Raw genomic sequence first — 13,926 nt, 5'->3', positions numbered from 1 at the left:
GTGTTTAGAAAGGCTTTGAAAGAGTCTTTCAGACAATGCGCCAGCCTCACCTCTAGGCCTGTGTACTCAGGTGCATCCTAATGGGAGGTTGGGGGAGGTTACAAGTCAACATTGCCGTAACCACTTGTATCCACTCGCCTCCACCTACCCTCCTCTCCTCTTTCCTCTACACATTGATTTGTTTGCTTTATTTTTTGTCTACTAGATTGTAAGCTCTTTGAGCAGGGACTGTCTTTCTTCTATATTTGTGCAGCGCTGTGTACGCTTTGTAGCGCTATAGAAATGCTAAATAGTAGTAGTAGTAGTGGGGGGAAGTTATATGTGGCTGACTTATCCTGCTGACCCATGGAGAACCCACATTCAGGTAAGTATTTTAAATCAAATTTTATTGGTGAATAATCCAAAAATACAAAATATAGAAAATCTATTACAAGATTAACAAAATCTTAATACACAAACTGAGTAATCAGAATCCATATAAATATCACCATACTCCACCCTCATTCCCCCCCCCCATCCATCTGATAATGAAGAAGGGGTCTTCAAACTTGACCCCCACATAATGAAGAATCATCATAGTAAATGGTCTAGTACATTTCATCAATAACCATCAAAAAAGCAATGACTAATTAAAAATGTTAACACCCAGCTAATCCTTCATGCAAACCCTACCCTCTTCCCACAGCAACCCGATCTCCCTATACTACCATCTTATCATCCACTGTTAACTTCATGTAAATACATGTCTTGGTCCTAGGCCTGTGTTAACCCCCCCCCCCCCCCACACACACACACACACACCCACCTCCTCTTAAATCCCCTGTCTAAACCAGACTCTCCCATATATCTCCCTTTAAACTCCAGTTATCCCAACCCCCTCCCCCCAAAATCCATTCTCACCCTCCAAGGTGTGGAGAGAAACCTAAGTACTAGACACACTAAACCTCTCCCAAGATATTTAGAATCCTACTACAAACCTTATGAGGTATAGATTGTAATGTATCTTTATCTACAGGTAAGTAGTCTCATTTTCTCTATGGACAAGCAGGAAGCATAGCTACACCTCGTGACTCCCGAGAGGAGGGATCATTGTACTTGAGTATCCGGGTGTACATGTGCCCCCTTCAGAACTTGGTGCTGCTATGGTAGATGTGCCCAGTTGTAGAAGGAGACACATTAAAAAATGACATAGGAGACTGAGTTTGTAAAAGAATAACCTTTGAATATTCAAACTTATTGTTAAGATGTTTAAACCAGCAGAGAATAGGAAACTTATTAAACCAGTGTAAAAAGGGGATGTAACCGGTGTCCCCACAGGGTTAACAACTATTAAACTGGGAGCCCTGTCTACAGGGACAAATCTGAAAATGGTGGTAAGGAGACCCACTGAGTAGAAGGGTTTTCTAGAGTGGAAGTGTGAGCTTTTGGTGTGCTTCATGGCAGATTCAACAATATTGACCGATGAGGGAGCTCAGATCTGTCAAACCTCGGGGCAGGATGTACTTGGTATTTTACGTCCAGCTTTCTTGATGTTGGTTGTCTGAAGAAAGGTGTCTTCCAAATCTTGTCATAGTTGTCAAATAGTATGTGGATGGGTATTGTGACTACTGACGCTTGGGACTCCCAGGTCTTTGTTTTAGGGATCTGGCATGTCCATTGGCGATAAAGTCAGTAGAGATGTCAGTTTCTACACAAATTTGGGGTAGGTTAGATCCTCTTGAGGAGAAGCTGGCTGTGGTGGTGGCAATTAAACATAGAAAAATGTAGGCAAAGACCGTATGTACTATCCATCCATTCTATTTCCCTATCATTCTCTTAGAGATCCTATGTACTTCAAAGCTCTCTACACCAGAGACCATTCCACAAAATTCACCACCCTTTTTGTGAAGGAGTATTTCCTCAGGTTACTTCTGTCGAAGGATGGTGGTTCTGGTGAAAAGATTGGTTGAGGTAAATAGGGGAGTGGGGGTTTGGTGTCTCCAGTGTTGGTTGCAGAAGGTGCTGTGCCTTGAACTGCAAGAACAAGTCCAGAAGCATGGTGTGAGTCATACTGCCAGCTGGTGTGTAACCAGTGTGGGCAAGTGATGGGTCCTGTCCTTTTCCTGGTGCTGCCTATACTGCTTATGGGAAGAAGATCACCTTCACTTGGAGTGGCAGTCTGGAGATGATGATCAGAAGCAAAGAAGAACCAGTGAGTGCAGTGTTGTCAGTGGCCTCTAGTCCCTTTTTTGTATCATTGGCCCCTGGTAGGGTCTTCTAGATGTGCAGTCCTGGAGCAAGTTCTGTTTCTCTTCTGCAAGTCATTAGCCCATCCATTATTAGGTAGTGGTTTGCTGTTTGATAGGCCAGCAGGGAGGCTAACCCTCGTTTTCCTGGAGACTCCTTGTGATTGGCATGGAGATACTGCCCTTGGCATCAGGTCCCCAACAGAGGATGGTGATGACTGTAGGTGGCAAGGGAGGCCTTGGATGCTTCAGCGGGTGTGAGTATCCTTTCCCCAGGGGAGGCTTTGATCAGGATCTTCTTCCTGTCTCCCCCCCACCCCCCCCCCAATATGTTGACAACGATGCTGGAAATTTTTGCATTGAGACCTGCATGGAAGAGTACATGCAAGAGAAGTAATCTCAGAGGGCATAGCTCCTATGGCATTGGGCACATGGGAGCATCCTGATATAGTGCAGGCAGGCTTCTGTGTTGTGAGGAACCCAGAAAGAATCTTCTTACTGCAACATGGACACTCACATTTGTATACCAGATGTGTGGTGAGGAGAGTAGGAAACTTCCATCCATTAGGCAGGGCGGAAAACAAAAACTAAGCATGAAATGGGTAGACAGTTTTGGAGGAGAGGCTGATGCATTCTCTGAGAGGCTTCTTCTAAGCCTTTCTGAGTTCTAGAGCAAAATTTTCCATCCATGGCACCATCAACCAACGTCATCAGGTGTGGCTGATGCGTCCTGCTTGTACATGGAGAACATACCCATTTTAATCAACAGAAAGCTAAATATATAGTATGAGCATGCAAATCCATGCATGCTCAGGTCACTTTCCTCAGACTGCTTCCACAAGATGTACAAGCAAAGCTAGCATGTAGAGGCTGCTGAGAAGTTCTACAACTACTAGACCCTAAGAGGAGGTACAAGGAGAACAGAATTCCAAGAGAGCATGACAGGGGGTAATCCAGGGAGAAATCTGGCTCTGACTCAAAAGGGCACTAGCATCTAACCACTGGACCACACAGTCTAAAAGCAAGAGAGTTCTGCACTCAAACCTATATAACTGGTGAACTAAAAATCTTTTGAGGCTCAGATTTTTGTTCAGCCTGAAGTCTCATAACATCTATTGTGGCTTCTGGCTGCATTAGTAGCTTCATTGATAAAAAGACCTTTGTTCTGTCTTGGCTCAGCGATATGTGGTCTAAATTATGGTATATTTTTCCTTTACTTTTCCATTATTATTCATAAGTTTGTTCTTTGAATGCAAAGTATTGGTTATAAGTAAAAAAAAATTTAAAGACCTTTGACCTCTGGTAACCTATAACTAGTAAATATATTTACATTTTACAAATAAAAGTTGATTTATTTTGGAATTGCTTGTGTGTTCTGAGGCTGCTGCTCAATTTTGAGTTGTCACTTAGCATATATATGCTCTCCTTCCACATTATTCATCATACAGGCAGTAAACCCTCACTTGCATATGAGATACCTTCCTTTGTGATTGTGGAGACACTAATTTTAGCCCAAGATAACATCTCTATAGACCCCTTTAACATTCACAACCTTATTTAAGGTCTTCTTGCACAGCTTGTTATTTATAGCATGACGAAGAAGGCCTTAAAGGGCATGTTAAGGTGTATTAAAAAAGCCTCACAAAGGAAAAACATAATAAATCATAAACCTCATCAGTGTAGGACCAAGTCAATATTTTCCTGATTCAGAACACCTACCAAATGGTTAGGAGATTTAAATGCAGTTCTGCTCAAAATACGAAAGGAAACATTAATGATCTAGGGACTCTCACTAAACTGCACCAGCGATTCCCCGTCGCAAATGCGATGTAGCCCATTCAAAATGAATGGGCTATGGTGCATTTGCTGCACCAGGAATCACTAGTGGGTTTAGTAAAAGAAGCTCTTAATTACTTGCAATGGCGTAGCCAGACCTGAGATTTTGGGTGGGCCCAGAGCTAATATGGGTGGTCATTGTGCATATAGTAGTGTTTCTTGTGATACTACAAAATAATGCCTTAGAATGCCCTTGATAATGGATTTCTAAGTAGTCTGCCCAATAGCTGCCCTGAATCAACATAACCACATACATATTTAATGGAAAAATTGATATTTTTAAATATAATTATCCCATATCTTAAAATTGATCATACATAAAAGTCTACTACAACAGCAAACTTCTCAACACGCATGGCAGGATCCTGCAATATAATTACATAGGAAAAATATATTCAAATTCTGGTAGCACCTCAATAATAGCAATACAAAATCCCTTCACTGCCAGAAGCTCCTTAACACCAATTCTGAACACATTTACCAACAACAGTACTTTTATAAAGGCAGAGGTGAATATACATAGCAGCAATACACATTCCATTGGAAAATTCAGATGTCAGACTCATACCACACAAACTACATGCCAGCAGAATCTCTCACCTCAGTCACATGCAGAACACATACCAACCCTCATCAATTACAGGACAGAGGACCCAAAATTATCCTGTAGCCCGGCATCAGCCCTTCTCTGCCCTTCCCTACCCCCCAATCCATCCCCATAGCCCAGCATCAGACCTACCCTTCCCTTCTCCCCCCCCCCCCCCCCCCCCCATCCATCCTCATAGCCCAGCATCAGCTCTATCCTTCCCTTCCCTGCAGCTAGGCATCAGCTCTACCCTAACTCCCCCACCTCTCCCTATAACCTAGCTGGGCCCTAGTATTACCATATTGAAAATGCGACCATACCAAGCCTCTGTGGTTATACTCCACTAATAAGTGAAAAGATTAACTGGATTTCTTGAAAGGATTATATAAACTTAGGATGCATCATGACTAGGGACACACATACGCTTATTTATTCAATATCACAATTCTTCATGTAGAGCCACAAAACAACCTTTTAGGGTGGATAGTGTTCACAATGAGCTCCTTTTATTACCGACCAGAGATAACTTATACTGTGCCAAAACTGAAAATTCTTATCAGTCATATACCCAAGCTCTCAAATTCAATATGAAAATCCAACCTCACAGCCTGAAAGCTGCAAATACACTAGTAGTTTTAATACACCTGATGTGACCCAGACAGACAAACACAACCCAGCCATTAGAAAGTGGAGAAAAAAAAGCCTCAGTAATGCCACCCAACCAGCCTGAAGAATTATCCAGCTATAAGGCGTGGGCCTGGCGCATCATCATAAGTTATCACAAGAACAAAATATAAGAAAACCAATATGGGCTGCATTAGGGGCTTATATAGCCCACTTATGTTTAAACAAAAGAAATCTGCATGAAACAAAACATTTATTTTGACTAATAAAACCACTTGCCCCTGAAACATGTTCAAAACAGAATAATTCATTTGTGTATCTAAAAGGTAAACGTCTACAAAACATATTAAGATCTGATTCCATGTGCCATAATGAAAGGAGAGTTTAATTCTACTTCCATTTAATTTGAATATATTCCATCATCTTTATAACACCAGGTTTCCCAAGGTAGATTACAACAACAGTTAAGATGAACCCATCAGGAAACAGGCTATCCTCACTGAAATTTGGCCATCTGTATTGTATACAGTGTATTTATTTATTATTATTTTTTTAGTGTAGAAAAATGAGCACAAAATACAGAGTTTAAAATTGCAGTTTCTACCAGCTATAATATTTAAATTATTTCATGATATGTAATACCTATATGGGAAGCTTTCAAATAAATTAAAAAGCTGTCCAATAAGTAAAAAAAAAACCAAAACTTTTCTCTGTCTTTTAAGGCACTACCTATCTAATTGAAACAGCTTTAGACTTGTTACAGATGGACAAACAGTAAAGAACGACGTGGATTCAGCAGCTCATAGGTTTGCTTGCTTGAGTGTATTAGAGGAGATGACAGCTATGCCAGGGAGTGAAAACAGAGATGAACCAAATTGGCTTCCTTGCTTACCATGGACTACATTACTTCAAACCTCCTTGGTCCAGACGGTGTCCTTTGACTGCCGCGCCCTGCCTACGCGGAAACAGCAAGTTGAATCAGAGTAGGTGGGACGTGGCAGCAGAAGGACCCCGACATCCTGTCCTAAACACTGCCTGCAGGTACGATGGCAATGGTTCGGTCCAAAGGACTGTGGGGACGGTGTAAAAGCCAGATCTGCGGGATCCCCGGGATCTTCCGTATCCAAGTACAACCTTAAGACTGGAGCGTCTTTGTTTTGACAGCTGCTGCTGCTTACAGGACAAGATTGGTAAGGAAATAGTTAGATCCCGGGAGAATAATCCTCAGCGTTAACTACATCAGCTGTCGTTCAGCAAGCAAACCTATGAGCTGCTTGTCATTCTTTATTGTTGGTCAATGTTTTTGTTGGATAGGCAGTGCCTTACAAGGTGGAAGAGAAACTACTACTACAACATAATTGAATATCACTAAAACAACTTCAATTATTGTAGCTAGTTGTAACAGTTTACCTTTTAGATACACAAATGGATTATTCTGTTTTGAACATGTTTCAGGGGCAAGTGGTTTTATAAGTCCAAATAAAAATAAATATTTTGTTTCATACAGATCTCTTTTGTTTAAACATAACTACATGGGCTATAAGCTCCTTATGCAATCCTTTGGTTTTCTTACATTTTGTTCTTGTGATGACTTATACTGTGCCAAAATTAAAACTCTTATCGCTATCTCCTTGAGGTTAAACGAGGGGACATAGGATGAGCTTATCTGGTCTACAGGAGACGACGGTATGACTATAAAGTTGAAGCCGGTCCCCCTGCAGCAGCCATCTCCATTTGTTAAAAACAATAGCAAAGTAGATTTGCCTTCTCTCTTATTAGGGGATAGGATGGATGGGGGGGAGAAGATATAAGAGGAGTTGTGCAGTTGTGGAATTTCTAAGGGTCTGTGAGGGGGGGGGGGAGGGTTATTTTCAAAATGTATTTGTCAGTGCTCCAGAAGCTGCTTTGTTATTTCCAATGCTGTATTGTGGTTTTTATTGGAGCCTAGATGCCTGTTTTATTCTTTATGATGACAATAAAGATAGTTCTCTATAAAAATACTTGCAAATGTTTATGCTTATGGGTGTGAAATATTGTTTTCTATGACAGAAATCTCATGTATTTGAAAAATTCCAATATGAACATATAACAAACTTTTAAATCAGTAAAACAGCATTAAAAATTATTGCACATGGCAGAAACAGCAGAAACTCTCTTTTGCATGTTTTGCTCATTTTTACACACTTTTGTATACAATGCAGTAATACATGTCCAAATATTTAAGGAAGGGCTGCAAATACCTGGATCCAGCTGCATGTATTCCCAGACAGGCTTCATACACCTGGATCCATCTCAGTTTCTCACCCCAAGAGCTGTATACACTTAGATCCAGCAGTAATGTATTTCTCATCAGAAGGGTTGCTTGCATACACCAGGATCCTGCAACATTTCACACGTGAAGGGTTGAAAACACCAGGATCATGTAATTATTTCACATGTGAAGCCAGGATCCTGCAACATTTCACATGTGAAGGGTTAAAAACACCAGGATCCTGCAACATTTCACATGTGAAGGGTTGAAAACACCAGGATCCTGTAATTATTTCACATGTGAAACCAGGATCCTGCAACATTTCACATGTGAAGGGTTAAAAACCAGGATCCTGCAACATTTCACATGTGAAGGGCTGAAAACACCAGGATCCTGTAATTATTTCACATGTGAAGGGTTAAAAACACCAGGATCCTGCAACATTTCACATGTGAAGGGTTGAAAACACCAGGATCCTGTAATTATTTCACATGTGAAACCTGGATCCTGCAACATTTCACATGTGAAGGGTTAAAAACACCAGGATCCTGCAACATTTCACATGTGAAGGGTTCAATACACCAGGATCCTGCAACATTTCACATGTGAAGGGTTAAAAACACCAGGATCCTGCAACATTTCACATGTGAAGGGTTGAAAACACCAGGATCCTGTAATTATTTCACATGTGAAACCTGGATCCTGCAACATTTCACATGTGAAGGGTTAAAAACACCAGGATCCTACAACATTTCACATGTGAAGGGTTGAAAACACCAGGATCCTGTAATTATTTCACATGTGAAACCTGGATCCTGCAACATTTCACATGTGAAGGGTTAAAAACCAGGATCCTGCAACATTTCACATGTGAAGGGTTGAAAACACCAGGATCCTGTAATTATTTCACGTGTGAAACCAGGATCCTGCAACATTTCACATATGAAGGGTTAAAAACACCAGGATCCTGCAACATTTCACATGTGAAGGGTTAAAAACACCAGGATCCTGTAATTATTTCACACGGGAAACCTGGATCCTGCAACATTTCACATGTGAAGGGTTCAATACACCAGGATCCTGCAACATTTCACATGTGAAGGGTTAAAAACACCAGGATCCTGCAACATTTCACATGTGAGGGGTTGAAAACACCAGGATCCTGTAATTATTTCACGTGTGAAACCAGGATCCTGCAACATTTCATATGTGAAGGGTTAAAAACACCAGGATCCTGCAACATTTCACATGTGAAGGGTTAAAAACACCAGGATCCTGCAACATTTCACATGTGAAGGGTTGAAAACACCAGGATCCTGTAATTATTTCACATGTGAAACCAGGATCCTGCAACATTTCACATGTGAAGGGTTAAACACACCAGGATCCTGCAACATTTCACATGTGAAGGGTTAAACACACCAGGATCCTGCAACATTTCACATGTGAGGGGTTGAAAACACCAGGATCCTGTAATTATTTCACATGTGAAACCAGGATCCTGCAACATTTCACATGTGAAGGGTTAAAAACCAGGATCCTGCAACATTTCACATGTGAAGGGTTGAAAACACCAGGATCCTGTAATTATTTCACGTGTGAAACCAGGATCCCGCAACATTTGACATGTGAAGGGTTAAAAACACCAGGATCCTGCAACATTTCACATGTGAAGGGTTAAAAACACCAGGATCCTTGTTGATGAAGAAGAACAGAGAGAGAATTGGAAATGAGAAAATATGAACAATGTTAGCTGTTTCACAGGCACATTTTTAATGGCATCATTGCATTGATGCACACCCTTTATCAATGCTGAGAGATTAGTGTCAAGAAAGAAAAAATAATTGTATCCTATAAAGAAATTGTGGTTGTTGCATGAAGACAGATAAACCAGAAAATAAACAGTGATGGTTCAATACTGGTTGTCCAATATAAGAATGCTGTTAAATTCATGTGTGCTTTAACACTAGCAGAATAACATAAAAAAGATATAAGGCTTTAGGAAAAAAAAAAAGTCTATTATGTACACAAGCAATACAACATACATAATACTTACAGAAATAACAATAATTTCATGTTGTGTGCGCTAATGCAAAACAATTTATATATCCCTACTACACAGGAAAATAAATCTTGTAAAGAACTTTCTCATATAAGAAATGTCTCACAGTACAGAACACCAGCTTAAAATAATAATTTATCATGCCATTAAGAAATTGTTAAAATGTTATCCTAAATCTGCTACATGGAATAACCTTTTTCAAAAAAATGAAAAAAGAAACAAACAATCCAAGCCCAATTGGCTTTGTCACAGGAAAGAAACAGTTCCAGGTGATCCCCAATTGAATCCTTACACAACAAAGATTATACAGAGGTGTGAAGGAGTGGTTAGTGCTACAGAGTTTGAACCTAGGTAACTGGGATCAAGTCCCACTGCAGTTCTTCTTGACTCAGGGCTAGTCACTTAAACCAACATTGCCCAGGGTACAAATAGGTACCTATATATGGTAAAATTATGTATAATCATACCTGATAATTTTCTTTCCATTAATCATAGCTGATCAATCCATAGACTGGTGGGTTGTGTCCATCTACCAGCAGGTGGAGATAGAGAGCAAACTTTTGCCTCCCTATATGTGGTCATGTGCTGCCGGAAACTCCTCAGTATGTCGATATCAAAGCTCCATCCGCAGGACTCAGCACTTAGAGAATTACACCCACGAAGGGACACTCTGCCCAGCTCACCACCGCCGAAACGGGGGAGGGGAATTAACCCAGCTCATCCCCACACAAGTGGGGGAGGGGAATCCGTCCAGCTCATCCCCGCGGAGCGGGGGAGGGACACCACACCCGCCGATGCGGGGGGATCTGGCTTATCCTGCAACCGCAACCGCGGGAGGAGCTGACTGACCCTAACACCGCCGAAGCGGGAGGGGTACAAAACTGCCCTACAGCCGCACGAAGCGGGAGGGAGTGCCGGCAGAATTTTAAGTCTCAATCCAGCCCCGTAAAACGGAGGGGAGAGGAATGCAGCAGCTCACTGTAACACAAACTCGTCTTAACTCTTGAAGAATCCAAGTGAAAAAACTTGAACACGAAGTCTTTCTGAAGTAACTGAAGACTAAACTTGAACCTGAAATGCAACCAGAATAAAAACAATACAGATATCTGGGAGGGGCTATGGATTGATCAGCTATGATTAATGGAAAGAAATTATCAGGTATGATTATACATAATTTTACCTTCCATATCATCAAGCTGATCAATCCATAGACTGGTGGGATGTACCGAAGCAGTACTCACCCAGGGCGGGACATAGAAATCCCTGACCGCAACACTGAAGCTCCAAACCGGGCCTCCGCCCGAGCAGCCACAGTCAAGCGGTAATGCTTGGAGAATGTATGGGCCGAAGCCCAAGTTGCCGCCTTGCATATCTCTTCCAAGGAGACGGAACCGGCCTCTGCCATCGAGGCCGCCTGAGCTCTTGTAGAGTGAGCCTTCAGCTGGATAGGCGGCACCTTCCCCGCGGCCACATAAGCCGCTGCAATGGCTTCCTTGACCCATCTTGCCACTGTAGGCTTAGCAGCCTGCAGACCCCTACGAGGACCTGAATACAGGACAAACAGATGATCCGATTTCCGGAAATCATTGGTCACTTCCAAGTATCTGATGATGACTCGTCTCACATCCAGATATTTAAGAGCAGAGTACTCCTCTGGGTAGTCCTCCCTACGAAAGGAAGGGAGACATAGCTGCTGATTCACATGGAAGCGAGAAACAATCTTGGGCAGGAAGGAAGGCACTGTGCGAATAGTCACTCCTGCCTCAGTGAACTGTAGAAAAGGCTCTCGACATGAGAGCGCCTGGAGCTCGGAAACTCTTCTGGCTGAAGTGATAGCCACCAAAAAGACTGCTTTCAACGTCAGGTCTTTCAGAGATGCCCTTGACAAGGGTTCAAACGGCGGCTTCTGCAATGCTCTCAGCACCAGGTTGAGATTCCACGCAGGCACCACTGAGTGCAGAGGAGGGCGCAGGTGATTAACTCCCTTGAGAAAGCGCACCACAGCTGGCTGCGAAGCCAGGGAAACACCCTTCAGGCGGCCCCTGAAGCAAGCCAGAGCCGCTACCTGGACCTTAAGGGAACTGAGCGACAGGCCTTTGTCCAGACCTTCTTGCAGGAACGCCAACACTGAAGAAATTGGAGCAGTGAAAGGAGAAAGAGAGCCTGCTTCACACCACGCTGCAAAGATACGCCAAACCCTGGCGTAAGCAGTAGAAGTAGAGCGTTTCCTCGCTCTCAGCATAGTGGCGATGACCTTGTCTGAGAAGCCCTTCTTCCTCAGACGCTGCCGCTCAATAGCCAGGCCGTAAGACCAAAGGGGGAGGGATCCTCCATCACCACGGGACCCTGATGTAACAGGCCCTGCTCCACTGGCAGCCGCAGAGGATCGTCGACTGAGAGCCTGATCAAGTCCGCATACCAGGGACGCCTGGGCCAATCCGGACCCACCAGGATTATCCTGCCGGGATGCTTTGCCACCCGGTCTAGTACCCTGCCCAACATGGGCCAGGGCGGGAACACATAGAGAAGCTCTTGTGTCGGCCATTGTTGGAGAAGAGCATCTACTCCCAGGGATCGAGGGTCCCGTCCTCTGCTGAAGAAGCGCGGCACTTGGCAATTGGCCGATGACGCCATCAGATCTAGGCTCGGCTGGCCCCAGCGCTTCGTGATGTCCAAGAACGCCTGAGCAGATAGCTGCCACTCTCCGGGCTCCAAGGTATGGCGACTGAGAAAGTCCGCCTTGACATTCATGACTCCGGCAATGTGGGCCGCTGACAGCTGTTCCAGGTTCGCTTCCGCCCACTGGCATAGACTCATAGCTTCCTTGGCTAGAGGGGCGCTCTTGGTACCTCCCTGGCGGTTGACATAGGCCACAGCCGTGGCATTGTCCGACAGGACCCGTACAGGCTTCAACACCAGTACCGGGATGAACTCCAAAAGCGCCAACCGAATGGCCCTGAGTTCCAGGAGGTTGATAGACCACTTTGCCTCTGCAGGAGACCAGAGCCCCTGCGCTGTCCTTCCCAAGCAGTGGGCTCCCCAGCCCGATAACGAGGCGTCCGTCGTGACGACAATCCACTCTGGGGACACCAGAGGCATTCCCGCAGACAACTTGTCTGTCTGCATCCACCAGCTCAGCGCCTTGCGCACTGCTGGATCCAAGGGAAGACGCACCGCATAATCCTCCGACATCGGAGTCCAGCGCTGCAGCAGAGAGTGTTGTAGTGGTCTCATATGAGCCCTGGCCCAGGGCACTACTTCCATCGTGGCCGTCATAGAGCCCAACAGCTGCACATAGTCCCAAGCCCGAAGAGGAGAGGCTACTAGGAACTGGTCCACCTGAGCCTGAAGCTTGACAATCCGATTGTCTGGCAGGAACACTCTGCCCACTTGGGTGTCGAATCGAACTCCCAGATACTCCAGGGACTGAGTCGGGCGCAGCTGGCTCTTCTCCCAGTTGATGATCCATCCCAGGGAGCTCAAAAGAGCAACTACCCGGTCCACAGCTCTGCCGCACTCTGCATAAGAGGGGGCTCGGATCAACCAGTCGTCCAGATAAGGATGGACTTGTACTCCTTCCTTTCGCAGGAAGGCCGCTATGACCACCATTACCTTGGAAAAGGTCCGCGGAGCAGTAGCCAACCCGAACGGGAGGGCTCTGAACTGGAAGTGTCGGCCCAGGACTGCAAAACGCAGAAAGCGTTGATGAGGAGGCCAGATGGGAATATGCAGGTACGCTTCCTTGATGTCCAAGGATGCCAGGTACTCCCCTGCCTTCACTGCCGCTATAACAGAGCGGAGAGTCTCCATGCGAAAGTGCCGCACTTTCAAGGCCCGATTGACCCCTTTGAGGTCGAGGATAGGCCGGACAGAACCTCCTTTCTTTGGTACCACAAAGTAAATGGAGTAACGCCCCTTGCCAAGCTGACTTTCTGGCACCGGAACGACCGCACCCAGGCGGATCAGATTGTCCAAAGTCTGCTGCACTGCCACAGCTTTGACCGGAGACTTGCAGGGAGAGAGTACAAACCCGTCTCTTAAGGGTCGGCAGAACTCTAGCTTGTAGCCGTCTCTGATGACTTCCAGCACCCAAGCGTCTGAAGTTATTGTGGTCCACTCGCCCAGAAACGAGGACAGCCGTCCTCCAATCTGCACTGGGGCGTGGACCAATACCCCGTCATTGGGTACGAGACCCTGGGGGAGGACCGGAGGGAGCACCTCCGGGACGGCGGTCTCTGCGAAAGGAATGCTGCTTGGGGGAGAACTTCCTCTTAAAGGAAGAGGGGGCAGAAGCACCCGACCTGCCCGGGCGGTACCGACGGGCTTCCTGAAACCGTCCTCT

The sequence above is a fragment of the Microcaecilia unicolor genome, chromosome 6, assembly GCF_901765095.1.
Source record: "Microcaecilia unicolor chromosome 6, aMicUni1.1, whole genome shotgun sequence".
Lineage (NCBI taxonomy): Eukaryota > Metazoa > Chordata > Amphibia > Gymnophiona > Siphonopidae > Microcaecilia > Microcaecilia unicolor.
The sequence above is the reverse complement of the archived record's forward strand: the minus strand, read 5'-3'. Positions refer to the sequence as shown.